Below are 17,644 nucleotides of genomic sequence, written 5' to 3' on the forward strand. Positions count from 1 at the left end.
TTATTTTCCCAAAAATGACATGTTAGTGACATGTTTTGTAAAATAACGTAACATATTAATTAATAGACTTTAGAGATAAAAGCTTGATCAAGGATCAATGCGCCTTAAAGACAGCCTGTAAGCTAAAGATTATTTTTTGGTCTAAAAACCATACAAGTTTTACTATGTACATCAAGACCTAAAATAAAACACTGGACAAGAAACCTTTATACGTTTAAGTCAAAAATCTAAATTTGTCCATTTGAGTATGGTAGCATCCTCAAAGAAAACATTTCTCCTGACTGGTCTCAATGATCTCCGGACTGGTCTCAATGATCTCCGGACTGGTCTCCTGACTGGTCTCCTGACTGGTCTCCTGACTGGTCTCCTGACTCCTCAATGATCTCCGGACTGGTCTCCTAACTGGTCTCAATGATCTCCTGACTGGTCTCAATGATCTCTGGACTGGTCTCCTGACTGGTCTCCTGACTGGTCTCCTGACTGGTCTCCTGACTGGTCTCCTGACTGGTCTCAATGATCTCCTGACTGGTCTCAATGATCTCCTGACTGGTCTCCTAACTGGTCTCAATGATCTCCTGACTGGTCTCAATGGTCTCCTGACTGGTCTCCTGACTGGTCTCCTGACTGGACTCCTGACTGGACTCCTGACTGGACTCCTGACTGGACTCCTGACTGGACTCAATGATCTCCTGACTGGTCTCAATGATCTCCTGACTGGTCTCAATGATCTCTGGACTGGTCTCCTGACTGGTCTCCTGACTGGTCTCCTGACTGGTCTCCTGACTGGTCTCCTGACTGGTCTCCTGACTGGTCTCAATGATCTCCTGACTGGTCTCAATGATCTCCTGACTGGTCTCAATGGTCTCCTGACTGGTCTCCTGACTGGTCTCAATGATCTCCTGACTGGACTCCTGACTGGACTCCTGACTGGACTCCTGACTGGACTCCTGACTGGACTCCTGACTGGACTCCTGACTGGACTCAATGATCTCCTGACTGGTCTCAATGATCTCCCGACTGGTCTCAATGATCTCCTGACTGGTCTCAATGATCTCCTGACTGGTCTCAATGATCTCCCGACTGGTCTCAATGATCTCCTGACTAGTCTCAATGGTCTTCTGACTGGTCTTAATGGTGTTCTGACTGGTCTTAATGGTCTTTTGACTGGTCTCAATGGTCTTTTGACTGGTCTCAGTGGTCTTTTGACTGGTCTCAATGGTCTTCTAATTGGTCTCCTGACTGGTGTCAATGATCTCCTGACTGGCTCAGTCCAGGGATTCCCTTTCGACACCATACACTCAACTCCATACACTCCAGTATTAGTGGTAAACACCAGCGCATGCGATCTCTCTAGCAATGTGACATTTTCAATATTAATATCACAATAGCATGTGCATGAGTTCATTCCAACTATTGTAAGTCACGATATGAGGTGCAAGGCAAAGAGATAAGTAATTCATGTACGCAAGTATACGTTAGGAATGGCAGGGGGTGGGAAATGTTGCCGACGATGGTGGATTCAGAGAGAACGCTCGCGCCTTGCGTGCGGTGAAGTGTGTCGGGAGACGTCAGCGACCTCCCTCCCTGCCTCGTAGTGTCAGGGGTTTGGGGCACTGTAAGACTGCTGAGGTGGGGCTGGCTTCCTGCACTATGGGGCTCCACCGGAGCTCTGGCCCATGGGGGAGCATGGAGCGGAATGACTAGGAGACTGTCACAATTCACTGATTTAACTCTTTTATGTTGTATTTTGATATATTAGGTACTGCTGCTGTTGCCTATCCACTTAAGAGCTTTGGTGCTTTGTGTGTTCTGAGTGTGGTTATTCTCACACAATTCTAAAACTCTAGAGACTGCTGTGCGTGAAAATCCCAGGAAATCAGCAGTTTCTCCAATACTCAACCCACTTTGTCAATACTCAAACACACACTTCAAGCAAGTCAAAATCACCTTTCAGAGACAGAAACCACTCTAAAAATATCTAAAATGGAATGCACACAAAAATTAACTGGGCCAATCCAAAACATAAACTACAACTCAAATGTCAAGTTCATACAAGTTCATCCTTAATTCACAGTAAGTAGGAATAGCTAATACTAGACTAGAGCACAATTTAAGTTATTCAAAAACGGCCATCACAGATTTGCGGAGACTTTGTACATTGATTGATGAAACTGATACAAAACAGGAAAGACTTGCACTTCTACGTCACTAATGACTGTACGGTATTCACCAGTGCATTACCATGTGCTCTAGTACAAAAAAATAGTGACAAGCAGTAACTTTATGCTCCACTGCAATGGTTCAAAATGCCTAAAAGCATGATAGCTACAGAATGTACCACTTGCCTTCGACCTAATCACAGTGGCCAGATCATTTGCATAGAATGTTATCTGCTGCAAGCAACTGTCCAAATTGGATGGGAATTAAAAACAACAACAGCTTCTAACAGCTAGGGGAAATCGCTTCAAAACCCAAACCAGAAAGCAAGCACAGGATCTTAATTTACCAGCTAAAATCAAATACACTTCAAAAAGCTCCAGGTAAAATAAATCAATAAATAAACAAATCAATTAAAAACAAACTTAAACAGGGAACTTTGTTACACACAAACATCAAAGAAGCAAGACACTAAATTGACCTTGGGACTCAACATGCTTGTCATTTGTGGACAGATTCCACTGGAGTGTGAGCGTTTAGGGTCCTACTGGGTCTGTCAATCACTTTCTAAGAGCTACAAAATTTTAGAGACATTAAAGGATTTCACTCATGTTCGTGACTCATCAGTATGCGCAAAATTGCATCAACGGTCTGGACACCTGAATAAAAGAATACCTGCGCAAGGTGCAAATTAGGGTGCTGCAGACATAACAGGATGGGCTCCGTGTGCCAGGAGACCTTCTAAAATATGCCCCACCGTTTTCCTCCTATTCATTAAGCGCAAAGGCAAAAGTAGAAAATACTCTTTAATCTTCCATCTGGAATATAAGCTCCGCCCTTATGTCTGGCTGCTTCTGCCTCCCCCGTTTCATGGGAAGGCACACGGTGCAATATCCGTTTCATGGGAAGGCACACAGTGAAATACCCGTTTCATGGGAAGGCACACAGTGAAATATCCGTTTCATGGGAAGGCACACAGTGAAATATCCGTTTTATGGGAAGGCACACAGTGAAATACCCGTTTCATGGGAAGGCACACAGTGAAATATCCGTTTCATGGGAAGGCACACAGTGAAATATCCGTTTTATGGGAAGGCACACAGTGAAATATCCGTTTCATGGGAAGGCACATGGAGAAATATCCGTTTCATGGGAAGGCACACAGTGAAATATCCGTTTCATGGGAAGGCACACAGTGAAATACCCGTTTCATGGGAAGGCACACAGTGAAATATCCATTTCATGGGAAGGCACAGGGTGAAATATCCGTTTCATGGGAAGGCACACAGTGAAATACCCGTTTCATGGGAAGGCACACAGTGAAATACCCGTTTCATGGGAAGGCACACACTGAAATACCCGTTTCATGGGAAGGCACACACTGAAATACCCGTTTCATGGGAAGGCACACAGTGAAATACGCAGTTCTATAGGGGGCCGAAGCTTTAAACAGGCGTGGGAAAAACTACAATTCCCATAAAACCCCCCGTCCCTCTCATTCCTTTCAGAGCCCTGTCGCTGTGAGTGGGCAGTTGCTCCAGGAGCGTTGGGGACGCTCCCGGGCAGCCCAGAACTCATTTGTATGGGCGGGCGTTCAGAGGAGCAGCTGAGGTGAATCACCGCGCGAAAGGCCGGCAGAAGCCAATGTTCCCCACGCTAGGCTCCGTGCCCATTCATCAAAAACTCAAGAAATCACTCTGCAGAATACTTTCAAGATTTTCCAATTAAACTTCTAAATGATATAGAACTTAAACTTTACTATGACACTGCAGCACCAGAAAGAAAGAGCAGCAGAGCAGACTTTAATATGTCTGTAAAGCAGCAAATGTGAAAATCTGATCGGAGAAGCTGACAAAGAACCGCTTTTAACACCACAGGGGTCTGAATATTACCGGCCTGCTCACGCGTTTCATAACATCCTCCATTATTCCCACATTTGCGGTTCGCAAAATCATCCCCTTTGTAAAACGCATAATTAGCAATGCAAAAAGGGCAATTTGCACAGTAGCATAAATGAACAGAGATGTTTTAAGAAGTCATTGCCTGTTCTGTCCGCCTAAACACAGGCAGCTTGTTTTTTCCAACAGGAACAAACGCCTGCCCGTCAGGTTTACTAAACCTGCTGAAATTAACACAGGTACCTGCAATGTGCCTGTAGGAGCAGCGTGAGGAAACGCACGCTGCCACACAACAGCGTACGATGGCAGATCGCCCCTCTGGCTCCTGCAGGGTGTCCTGCTCGATAGAGGACACAAGGGGGCGCTCTGGCCCCCCGAGTCTGCAGTTCCACACCCAAACTGAACTCAGATTCACAATAATCTAATCCCTACCCAGGAAACTTGCACCTTGAAATACAAGTTGTCAAATAAACTGCGATAATCCCTATGTAACATTTGAAAGTATACTAGCAGGGGAGGGTTGGATACATTGGGTGTTCCACTCAAAGATACTACAAGTTCCTGCACTGGGAAGCCAAATGTACTTAAAAACAAAAACAAAATAAAAACCAGCTCAGATACCAATTGGAATTGTACCTGCAGCTGAGGAGGAGAGATAGCATTGAGGCAGCAGCTCACAAATCTACTGTGAATGACATTCATGCAAATGCTGGGTGATTCACAGCGACTCTGGGGGGAAAATAATAATAATAATAATAATAATAATAATAATAATAATAATGAGATCATGCAGTTAAGGGCTGTCGCTAAAGGCAGCAGGATGGGGGCTGTACTCCCGACCCCATATGAAGAGTGCTGTAGAATCCACAGCTTAATCTCAGGGACCCTGGGGGTATCAGACCTCAAATCTACGCTAGTGTTGCCATTGTATGGATCTTCTGAACGGACCAAATGTTGCAGTCGTTACTACTTCACCATTTTCTTCTTGATGAAAAACAGAAAGAGACCAGGACACTTGTGAGACATAATGACTCACATTCAGCCATGCATTGTAACTATTTTTTGTTGCAATTTCATACTGGAAGGCCATTGCTGGTAATTAATAGGAGAAATATATGGTTTTCACACACAGTGCAAAATGCAAGGTGGCTAAATGCATCAATATTTCCTATGGCCTTAAAAGGAATACAGTGGCTTCAGAAAGGAAACCGAGCACGCTGGGGAATGCTGTGAGGGTTAGGGGGTCTGCAGCAGTGTTCTGTGAGGGTTAAGGGGGTCTGCAGCAGTGTTCTGTGAGGGTTAAGGGGGTCTGCAGCAGTGTTCTGTGAGGGTTAAGGGGGTCTGCAGCAGTGTTCTGTGAGGGTTAGAGGGGTGTTCTGTGAGGGTTAGGGGGTCTGCAGCAGTGTTCTGTGAGGGTTAAGGGGGTCTGCAGCAGTGTTCTGTGAGGGTTAAGGGGGTCTGCAGCAGTGTTCTGTGAGGGTTAGGGGGTCTGCAGCAGTGTTCTGTGAGGGTTAGGGGGGTGTTCTGTGAGGGTTAGGGGGGTGTTCTGTGAGGGTTAGGGGGTCTGCAGCGGTGTTCTGTGAGGGTTAGGGGGTCTGCAGCAGTGTTCTGTGAGGGTTAGGGGGGTGTTCTGTGAGGGTTAGGGGGTCTGCAGCAGTGTTCTGTGAGGGTTAAGGGGGTCTGCAGCAGTGTTCTGTGAGGGTTAAGGGGGTCTGCAGCAGTGTTCTGTGAGGGTTAGGGGGTCTGCAGCAGTGTTCTGTGAGGGTTAGGGGGGTGTTCTGTGAGGGTTAGGGGGGTGTTCTGTGAGGGTTAGGGGGTCTGCAGCAGTGTTCTGTGAGGGTTAAGGGGGTCTGCAGCAGTGTTCTGTGAGGGTTAAGGGGGTCTGCAGCAGTGTTCTGTGAGGGTTAAGGGGGTCTGCAGCGGTGTTCTGTGAGGGTTAGGGGGGTGTTCTGTGAGGGTTAAGGGGGTCTGCAGCGGTGTTCTGTGAGGGTTAGGGGGGTGTTCGGTGAGGGTTAGGGGGGTGTTCTGTGAGGGTTAGGGGGGTGTTCTGTGAGGGTTAAGGGGGTCTGCAGCGGTGTTCTGTGAGGGTTAGGGGGGTGTTCTGTGAGGGTTAGGGGGGTGTTCTGTGAGGGTTAAGGGGGTCTGCAGCGGTGTTCTGTGAGGGTTAAGGGGGTCTGCAGCAGTGTTCTGTGAGGGTTAAGGGGGTCTGCAGCGGTGTTCTGTGAGGGTTAAAGGGTGTTTACATCGATTCCGGCGAGGATGCATGGGGTGCACAAACCCCCAAGCATGGCTCTTAGTAACTGTCTTCAGTGCCTGCTTGTTCTTGGGCCATTTTCCCTTCAGTTTTGTCTTCAGCAAGTGAAATGCATGTTCAATCGGATTCAGGTCAGGTGATTGACTTGGCCATTGCATAACATTCCACTTCTTTGCCTTAAAAAACTCTTTGGTTGCTTTCGCAGTATGCTTCGGGTCATTGTCCATCTGCACTGTGAAGCGCCGTCCAATGAGTTCTGAAGCATTTGGCTGAATATGAGCAGATAATATTGCCCGAAACACTTCAGAATTCATCCTGCTGCTTTTGTCAGCAGACACATCATCAATAAATACAAGGGAACCAGTTCCATTGGCAGCCATACATGCCCACGCCATGACACTACCACCACCATGCTTCACTGATGAGGTGGTATGTTTTGGATCATGAGCAGTTCCTTTCCTTCTCCATACTCTTCTCTTCCCATCATTCTGGTACAAGTTGATCTTTGGCTCATCTGTCATCTGATTTTTCAGCCTAATGATGGCTTGCTTCACTGATAGTGACAGCTCTTTGGATCTCATATTGAGAGTTGACAGCAACAGATGCAAATAGCACACTTGAAATTAACTCTAGACCTTTTATCTGCTCCTTGTAAATGAGATAATGAGGGAATAACACACACCTGGCCATGGAACAGCTGAGCAGCCAATTGTCCCATTACTTTTGGTCCCATAAAAAGTGGGAGGCACATATAGAAACTGTTGTAATTCCTACACCGTTCACCTGATTTTGATGTAAACACCCTCAAATTAAAGCTGAAAGTCTGCAGTTAAAGCATATCTTGTTCGTTTCATTTCAAATCCATTGTGGTGGTGTATAGAGCCATGGACCTGACTGTATATGAAACCTTTGAGGCGAGAAATAGGCAATGCAGATCCTGAATCTTGATTAATATTTAATCTGCAACACGAGTTTCTGAACTTTGATCAGATGGATTTGTTTTCATAGGGCAGAGTATATCCGACACAAATACAGAAGGTTCAATAACCACCCCCAACAAACACCCCCAACAACCACCCCAGACAACCACCCCCAACAACCACCCCCAACAACCACCCCCAATAACCACCCCCAATAACCACCCCCAACAACCACCCCCAATAACCACCCCCAACAACCACCCCCAACAACCACCCCCAACAACCACCCCCAACAACCACACCACTGGCTGGACTGCAGCCATCATGCACTGAGCTGCCTCTCGACAGAAAGTGAAAAGAATGCTTCAGTGCTGGAATCGATGTGAACCCCCCTTTAGATGCACGGGTCTGGGGTGGCAGGGTGAGGAGATAAGGGTCTGGGGTGGCAGGGTGAGGAGATAAGGGTCTGGTGGCAGGGTGAGGAGATAAGGGTCTGGTGGCAGGGTGAGGAGATGAGGGTCTGGGGTGGCAGGGTGAGGAGATAAGGGTCTGGTGGCAGGGTGAGGAGATAAGGGTCTGGTGGCAGGGTGAGGAGATAAGGGTCTGGTGGCAGGGTGAGGAGATAAGGGTCTGGTGGCAGGGTGAGGAGATAAGGGTCTGGTGGCAGGGTGAGGAGATAAGGGTCTGGTGGCAGGGTGAGGAGATAAGGGTCTGGGGTGGCAGGGTGAGGAGATGAGGGTCTGGTGGCAGGGTGAGGAGATAAGGGTCTGGTGGCAGGGTGAGGAGATAAGGGTCTGGTGGCAGGGTGAGGAGATAAGGGTCTGGTGGCAGGGTGAGGAGATAAGGGTCTGGTGGCAGGGTGAGGAGATAAGGGTCTGGGGTGGGAGGGTGAGGAGATAAGGGTCTGGGGTGGGAGGGTGAGGAGATAAGGGTCTGGTGGCAGGGTGAGGAGATAAGGGTCTGGTGGCAGGGTGAGGAGATAAGGGTCTGGTGGCAGGGTGAGGAGATAAGGGTCTGGTGGCAGGGTGAGGAGATAAGGGTCTGGTGGCAGGGTGAGGAGATAAGGGTCTGGGGTGGGAGGGTGAGGAGATAAGGGTCTGGTGGCAGGGTGAGGAGATAAGGGTCTGGTGGCAGGGTGAGGAGATAAGGGTCTGGTGGCAGGGTGAGGAGATAAGGGTCTGGTGGCAGGGTGAGGAGATAAGGGTCTGGTGGCAGGGTGAGGAGATAAGGGTCTGGTGGCAGGGTGAGGAGATAAGGGTCTGGTGGCAGGGTGAGGAGATGCATGAGGAGGGAACACCGCAGATCAGACGCACATACCTGAGCTTGAAGCAAAGTAGAACATGTGGTAAGGAATGGACAGATTCATTGGATGCTCTACCAGAAATTTGCACAACTGGCTCATAACCACTGTGCCTTAGTTTAAAAAAAAAAAACTGGTGAGAGAACTGTTTTCTGGTGAGAGGCTCATCTCACCGCCGTCCCAGCCTCCCCCCCCCCAATTTAATAAAGCAATGACATCAAAGGCAACATGTTAGCCTTGCACCTTGTGATCAGAGGTAATTGCAATCCCTTCTAATAGAACACCCCGGAAAATGTGCGCTACTGTGCCAGGCTCTGTCCTGTGCACAAGCGGTTTGTGAGTAGAAATAGCCGGGCAATGAACGAGGATTAATAACAGCTTGTGTTACTCTGTAAGGACACATTAAACTCTCATTGTTCTTGTCCTGTGCGGTACTTCGTAAAATAAAATGAAGGCTTTGTTGACAATGTGGCTAATCTGAGAAATGCTAATTCAGAGGCACAATAGAGATGGCAATGAAAGCACCTGCTAACCACAATGAGGACACTGTGTGGGATTACCCTCTAACATAAAGAATAATCTGGAAAAAAGACAAGCTATTTTTTTGGTTGACATTCATTTTTATTTTATTTTTAAAGCAGCTGCCCAAATTTGGGCATAGCTGACCGATGGAAAAACAGCTTTTGCGAAAACATTCCAGTTTGGATCGTTTTTTTTTTTTTTTTTTTTTTTCTAAATCAAAAGCTGTGTGCCCCAATTTTTAACCATGTTCGTGGGAAGTTTAAAGATTTCCTGGGAATGGGGGGGCCATAACCTGTCACAGAACAGGCTAGAATTCTTTTAAAAATACACACCTCTCCCCAGGCAGGGATATCAACTGAAAGTAAATATATATTTATTTCATATTTCCATTCCTATCACACCGCTCCTTACAAAAATAAAGACATAACGAAAACAAGCAAACAAAAACAAGAGCAATGTGATCCAGATATTGAAGCTGAAGTCAAACACCAAGGATCCTCTCGATTTCTTCGTAATGTGCGCTGAAAAATGACCATCAAAGCAAATTTAACTGAAAATGAATATATGCGTACACAAGAGGGAGAGTTCTAATGAAACAAGGTCTCTATAAGAGGCACACCAGTGCCCAGACAGTGACTTTTTATTCAATAAAAACAAGCTATTCACTTTTCACACTGACTGAGCAAGACAAAACTTCACCCGGCAGCAAAAAAGGAAAACCGGAACGCCACCGCGTTCGTCTGCATTAAAGCACTCACCCGCAACGCGATGTGAAAGGTGAAGATCGATCTTCCCGTTAATTAACAAAATGGCGACGGCTCAGCTCCTGCTGATCGATGGACAAGGCTCCGAAGCCAGACGAGCGTCGTCCAAATTACAGCTGAACTCATATTCTTTCTTTTGAGACCAATTTTTGCAATGCTGCATTCAAAGAGTAAAGGGTAACTGCAATTGTAAATTATTCCAAGTCAATACAGATAGGCTTTTAAAGAAAATCTGCTTTGCAGGATATTCACGTGGCTGGAATATGTATTTTTACTAAATGGATGTCTATGATCGGATATTGGAGTTGACTTCGGGCGACGGTCTTTAGTCACCAGGCGTTTTGAGTACAAGCCAGACGTAGCAGGGACGTAGCGAGAGAACATCTTGCCCTTTTCAATGTGGTCATGAGTTCCCATGAACAGACACCCTCCTTCTGAAACACTCATCTGGAGGCATATGATCGACGAGTAGAGATTCAAAACATGAGCGTTAAGCTGCATGCTGAGGACCTCTATCAATGGGTTCACTTTGTTCCAACCTACATTAAAGACCACAATGTCCTCAGTCTTTAAATGTATACTTCTTGGGCTAAGTAGCTGACTTCCTTGCATAACAGCACCAATAGGCACTGGATTTAACAAGGAAATAAACAAACAAACAAACAAACACTGTTGCCAGATATCCTGACTCAGCCGAGAATGTTTATTATGGTAATATTCAGCAGACCAGGTCTCCCCTCAGTCATCTCCTTCACCGACTCCATCTCCTGGAGTAACGCGGCGTAAACGATGGATAAACGGACAGTCACAGAAAATCCCTCGCCGGCATATAATCCAGCGGCAAACTGGGAAGACATGGAGCCACAGCCCTGCCAAGCAGTCTCCTCACGATGGAGAAGTCATCCAGCTAAGCTCAGTAAACAAACTGCAAATGTGTTCTGGTTCTTGTTTAAACAGCGTGGGAGCGCAGAAACGATGATCCAGAGATGACTGCACATTGTGGTGCTTCTTGCTCCTGATCAGAACAGTCACCAAGTCCTCCATGTGCCCTGGGAAAGAGCCATTTACAATAGGGGTTTTAATGCGTTGCCTACTAGTTTGGTGTAACTTAAAGAACAAGGTTTTTCCAACCGCACAACCCCGACACCTTAATTCCAAAAACATCTGAGAAACATTGATAGAATGTTTAACTTGGAGGAATTTTCGTCGTCAATTTTGCCGCTGTACATAGAAATGCCGTTATCTAGGGTTTGTATCTGCTCTCTGGAAGAAGATGAGCCCACCTACATGGTTCTCTGACCAGCACTAGCAGCCCCTCAGTGTAGGCACAGCCAGCCAGAGGCAAGCTATTATTGTGACAGCTGAGAAGCATTTAGCAAATTAAATTGTGTTTCTAACGATGTAGTTATTTTTTAGGCTTGCATGAAAAAAACCAAAAACATAACTCTTCATGGTCTGCTTGCCAAGCATCACACATCTGTATCCACTCGGAAAATAATTTTAGGTGAGAAAACTTTCACTTCCACCGTGTTTGAGCATCTATTCCCTCAGCAATATCTTTTCTCATTTCTGACTCATAGAAAACAAAACCCAAAGGGTACCTTTTAGAGGAGACCGGGATAATGAAAAAAAGGGTTCAAGAATAGAAACGACTATTTTGGGAGTGTCATTTTCAGGCCTGTGTTCAAATTATGGGGCACTACAGAATAGGGGAATAATCGACGTACTTGACTAAAATCGATGACCAAATTAGTTGACAATTTTCATTGTCGATTAGTTAGTGACATCATCGCGTGTATTTTTCACACTGAATGCACTGAATTGTGAACAAAAGCGTGATGGCAACACGTTCAAGACCAAAAACCTGAAGTGGTTTATTTCCTTACAACAGTAGTTTATCTGGCTTATACCACAGCTACTCACCAAAAAAATGATTGTGTAAATTCCTATTTTATTATTTTTATTCAATAATTTATATCTATTTACATTATTCAATTACTTGAGTACAGTTTATGGCTACTCTACCCACGTCCGGCCACAGCCTTGGTTGTCTGCCATCCATCAGCAGAAGCAGTGAAGACGGCTTGTTTGTTGGATGTTGTCTGTATTGATTGATGGATGTTGTCTGTATTGTTTGATGGATGTTGTCTGTATTGTTTGATGGATGTTGTCTGTATTGTTTGATGGATGTTGTCTGTGTTGATTGTTGGATGTTGTCTGTATTGTTTGATGGATGTTGTCTGTATTGTTTGTTGGATGTTGTCTGTATTGTTTGTTGGATGTTGTCTGTATTGTTTGATGGATGTTGTCTGTGTTGGTTGTTGGATGTTGTCTGTATTGTTTGATGGATGTTGTCCGTGTTGATTGTTGATTGTTGTCTGTATTGATTGCTGGATGTTTTCTGTATTGTTTGTTGGATGCCGCTCGATCTGCTTCTGTTTTGGAGAAACAGAGCCTTACACTCATCGTACCTTACCATGGCAAGACACTAAACAGTGACCGCACACGCACACGCACACGCACACGCACACGCACACGCACACGCACACGCACACGCACACGCACACGCACACACACACACACACACACACACAGCCCTGCCAAGCAGTCAGGCAAAAGACACCTCCAGATGTGGGATGTCTGTAAAATCACAGCGGTTGGGAGTGTGTCTCTCGCACGCATCCTGTTCCTCACTGCTTCTCTCTGTGAAGAGTACTGACGTCAACAACTCAACCGCCGTGCGACACCATCTCTCAGGGCCGCCTCTCGCCATTTTCCACTTGGGAAAGCCGCACAGAGCGCCCTCCCCCGTCTCCGGCAGCGGTCTACGCAGCGCGTGTGAAAACGGCGCCCAACAGACGCATGCACGGGTCTGTGCTCTCTAGAGATGAGGAAGGACGGACAGCAAAAGGGGTCATTCCCACGCTCACAACGGGAGATACATGGAAAACTTGGCTAAAGAAATACCGCCGGAGCTGAGGAAAGGAGCAGAGACAACAGCCTCCGCACTGGAAATCCTGAGCCAAGTAAATGTCGGAAAAGGACTAAACTGAAACCCTCAAGCACTCACCCCCCTCAGGTCGAGCCTGTAAGTGGCAATTTATTTCTGTGAGCACAGCTTTCCACTCAATTATGAGAAAATGTCAAAGCTACAGTAAATATGCACTGTACTACCCAATAAAATAAAGCGGATTGAAGGTCATATTAAGACCAACATGCATGCAAACACATGCAGGTTAGGGACTACAGATGAGAATGAGCTCATTAGCCAACTCTGGCACATTTACGTTGAAGTGGAAACTGAAAATTTTGATTAATGTGCACTGTCCCTGGCAAATAAATTAAATAAATCATAAATAAAACCAGTACCTTAAACTATCCCTCAAGTGACTCTTGCTTGTCTGCAGAGGAGGATTGCCGTGACGAAATAGAACCTGAGGAAAACGCTTAGTCGTCATAAATGAGCTCAGTGCTCATAAATCAACATAGAAAAGGCAAAACATTTACTGTCAGCCCCAGTGACAGGTGGCTCAATGTAATGCTTTCAGAGAGTTTGCTTTTTACATCAACAGATGTTCTTCCTACCCACATTTATACAGGAAAAAGTCTATTCATTCATTCATTCATGTCATGTCATGTCAGTGTCCTTTCTGTGGGCTGCAGCTGACTTCAGAGACCCTGGAGTTTTTGGAAAGGTAAGTGTGCGTGACAGAAAAAGTCCTTCAGCAAGAAGACACTAGAACACACAGCTGAAGCCAGTCTCTATACAATGTCATTGTACAGTATCACTTTTTTTTTTAAACAAAATACCGCAAAGATATGACTAGCCCTAACCTTCGTTGAGGAGGCAAGATTTCACTTCATCTTAAACTCGATAAAAATGAAAAACCATACATGAGGCGGACAGCGAATGGAGCGGCTGTAATCAATATCGGCTGTAATCAATATCGCACTTCATTATTGACTGCAAGCACCGGGGGGCTGCGCCATTTATCTTTCTCCCCGCAACGCTTAATGTCACCAGATGCAATCCCTTATTTTCATCTAAACTTCGTCGCTAATGACCCGAATGTTCCTTTCTGCTTCCAGACTGACAGCGCGTTGGTGAATGTATGGGGCTGGGAGATAAAGGGGGCGGTACCGAGGTCCATAACTCACTTAGCGAGTCATTTCCAGGACGGGGCTAGCCACCGAAGCTACGCTCAAAGCTCGTAAAATAGATTTTTTGATTACTCCCGGGCCGCGTCGATACATTTGAGATTTTATGAAAGTACGAGTCTCGTCATTTCAACCAGGTTTGATGACAGCCCACTCCACTGCTGCGGCGTAATATGAATTCATCTTAACACCTGTCTTCTGGAGTCCCCTTAATTCAGCCGAGAAGAAAAAAAAATGCCATCGAAAGCAAACCACAACCAAAAGCAGAAAAGCTAGGCTGACGAGCTTAAAGACATCGTTTACCCACATGCACAAAAACAACATGATGACCACATATCCAGCACAAGGTAAGAATTAATTATGTGGAAAACCCAAATTCCATTCACTCAACTGCCAATTTGTGTGGATTTCTCCCCCCACAGAAGGTTCCGGAGCAAATGTAATTCCGGCCACCTGTGTGATCAGAGCGAGTTTTCAGGGTATTAGTGTTGAGTTTTCAGGGTATTAGTGTTGAGTTTTCAGGGTATTAGTGTTGAGTGTTGAGTCTTCAGGGTATTAGTGTTGAGTTTTCAGGGTATTAGTGCTGAGTTTTCAGGGTATTAGTGTTGAGTGTTGAGTTTTCAGGATATTAGTGTTGAGTTGTGGAGCCTACATAAATGAGTATTCTCATCAAGTGCCCTGACAAAAAGAATAAAGCATAAACGTACGTCAAACACCTGAAGGGCGGGAGTGAGTCATATTTATCAGCTGCCCCTCTGAAGGCCGGTGGAGAAATGCAATACACTTCAGCGTACAGGTTTATGCAGCCCAGCGTATCCCAGCTGAATTCAAATCAACTACTTTACTGTTTAAGGGCACAAAAGTCATGCGGGACGAAGGATTTGAACCTACAATGCTGGTCAAAATGTTAAAATACATGCCTAGCAGGTAAAGGTTCTGCGTTGTATGGACAGCATCATGTTCAAAGGCGTGACAGCAGTTTGAGTAACCTTTTTTTAAGTCCCGAAGCTATTGCATATTACAAATTATAAACATTCCCCAACAGGAAATATTTTAATTAATTCAGCATGATATAATCTGCTGAATAAATAATTTATGCAAGATTACCGCAGAATAACCTCTGAGCTACAATCACGCAGCCCACCTCTAAATATATAATCACCACCCTGAACATTAACTGTTAAAAAGTTCAAACTGAGTTTTATGAGTTGGATTGTTGCGAGTGGCTAACATACCACACACCACACACACCGAAAAAATGTGAATGTTGACATGTGCGGAATGTTGTCCAGTGCTTCGTGATACAATGCGTGTCCTTAAACAAGCAGTTTGATTGCAGTTATTGCTACTATATGAGCTTTTAGGTTTAATGGGGAAATCACTTTTTCACAGGGGTGATATCGTCGCTGGATCATAAATTGTGTTTTGTGTTTAGTGAGATGAATATGCTCAAATGGAAAGAAGGGGAGGGGTGGGGACACTGTGATTTCAGTATGGTATTGTTGAAAAATAGTGCAAGAGAGAGAGAGATCTCACATTTAGCAAAGATACAGGTAACAGAGTGAAATGTATGTAGGATAGCCAGAACTCACTAAAAATCACTGATACAGGACGTAATGCACAGCGTTGCTGGGATGGCAAATTTGAATACCCAACAGTCACATTCACCCCACTGCCAATTCGGGAGAGTGCAGCCAAGCGGGGTTCACATCCGTAACACAGTGCCATCAGCTCACTCTCACACAGCACGACACACTCCAGCTTGCACAGAGGAATCGGAGGAGAACCTCTCGTATCTTTAACGCGTGGTCTACGGGCACCCAACAGGCCAGCGGTCACTAGACAGCGATGATGCATGGAGCCCTAACCGCCTCAACCCTCCCCTACGTTACCACACCCCCCCGGCCACATTCACCACACCACCACACCACACCACACCACACACCACACCACCACACACCACCACACACCATCACACACCACCACAGGCCACATTCACCACACCACCACACCACACACACCACACCACACCACACCACACACCACCACACCACACCACACCACACCACACCCCACCACACCATACCACACCACACCACCACACCACACACCACACCCCACCACACCCCACCACACCACACCACCACACCACACCACACCACACCACCACACCACATTCACCACACCACCACACCACACCACACCACACCACACCACCCCACCACAGGCCACACACACCACCACACACCACACACCACCACACCACACCACACACCACACCCCACCACAGGCCACATTCAGAACCAGCGCACTCTGGGTTTTAGCAGAGACCATGTCCAGCCCTTTTTAAACTGACAGGGCGGGTGTACCTGCTTGCCCAGAGGGCCTGTGGTATAGAGTGCCGTCTCTGAGCTGCAGGCTGCCGGCTCTACTCCAGCGCCTGAGAATCCCTCACCTCCTCTTTACCCTGAACGGGGCAGAGACAAGCCCCGGCTCAAGCCCCAGAAATGTAAAAGCTGTGATAAAAACTCAATAAATCTGCCTCTGACTTACAACAGGATTCCTTACCATCTTCATCACACAGGAAACTGAGTTAGGAGTCGGAAACTCCCCTTACTGTGGAAAATGTATCATCTATGAGGTATTCCGTCAGAAATCAATCACTTTCTTCTGACCTGACCATTTTAGATTTGAACAAACGTTTTTAAACATGTTAACCACCCTAAAGACATGAATATCCTCATTCTTTTACAGTAAACATGGTCCTATAAATAATATGGATATTTTTTATCAGAAAGCTTACAAACAGTGTTAATCACAATTTCATTACATTTGGTCCAAAATTGTATTTCATTTAATAAAATTGCAAATGAGGTGATTTTCACACAACAAAACCTTTTTTCCTTTTCATTTTTTTTATACATTATATCACATAGTTATTGAACCAAAGTTTGATGCAACATATTTGCTACAGCCCACTGCTGCAGGCTCCAACTCCAACTGCATTTTAGTCACTTCTCAGCGCACTGTTGTCAAACATGTTTTTGTTGAACTAGAAATAAGAACCAACGCCTCTTCAGAGTTATTTTTCATTTTTCGCACAAACAAAAGGGACTGGAGTGATCATCATGCCTGGCAGGCAGCACACGCTCGTGGGCTTCACAGGAGGAACCACTTCATCTTATCACCTGTGAGACCATTATCCAGTTCACCTGTGAGACCATTATCCAGTTCACCTGTGAGACCATTATCCAGTTCACCTGTGAGCCGCCCATATCCAGTTCACCTGTGAGCCCATTATCCAGTTCACCTGTGAGCCGCCCATATCCAGTTCACCTGTGAGCCCATTATCCAGTTCACCAGTCCAGTTCAATGGGCAACAGGAGTGCCAATAATTAATTTCTCGTGCTGTCCCAATCCCTGCATTTCAACATTAAAAATGAATGCACTAGACTGACCTAACCACCATATACGATCAACCCATAAAGAAATTCCAAAATGTTTGCCATGCCACTGACAAGCAACACATAACTTACAAAAAAAATAAAAATAAATAAATAACATGAGTAAATATAGCCAATTTGTTTCTTCACTAAATTTGTCGAGATGACCCCAGAACAATTCATCAATGGAAATGAATTCTGCATGAATAACCAATTGCCTTGAATGGA

General features: G+C 45.7%; 1 protein-coding gene and 1 pseudogene across 3 annotated transcripts in view; one reads left to right on the forward strand and one right to left on the reverse strand.

The window, feature by feature from the left end:
* LOC133140479 (dual specificity protein phosphatase 4-like) overlaps positions 1-17,644 on the forward strand; it is a 257,554-nt pseudogene that overhangs the window by 63,359 nt on the left and 176,551 nt on the right.
* Positions 1-17,644, reverse strand: part of tnksb (tankyrase, TRF1-interacting ankyrin-related ADP-ribose polymerase b) — a 106,467-nt gene that overhangs the window by 48,656 nt on the left and 40,167 nt on the right. The gene's annotated exons all lie outside the window — the stretch shown is intronic.

This window comes from Conger conger, chromosome 11 (genome assembly GCF_963514075.1).
Source record: "Conger conger chromosome 11, fConCon1.1, whole genome shotgun sequence".
Classification (NCBI taxonomy): Eukaryota; Metazoa; Chordata; class Actinopteri; order Anguilliformes; family Congridae; genus Conger; species Conger conger.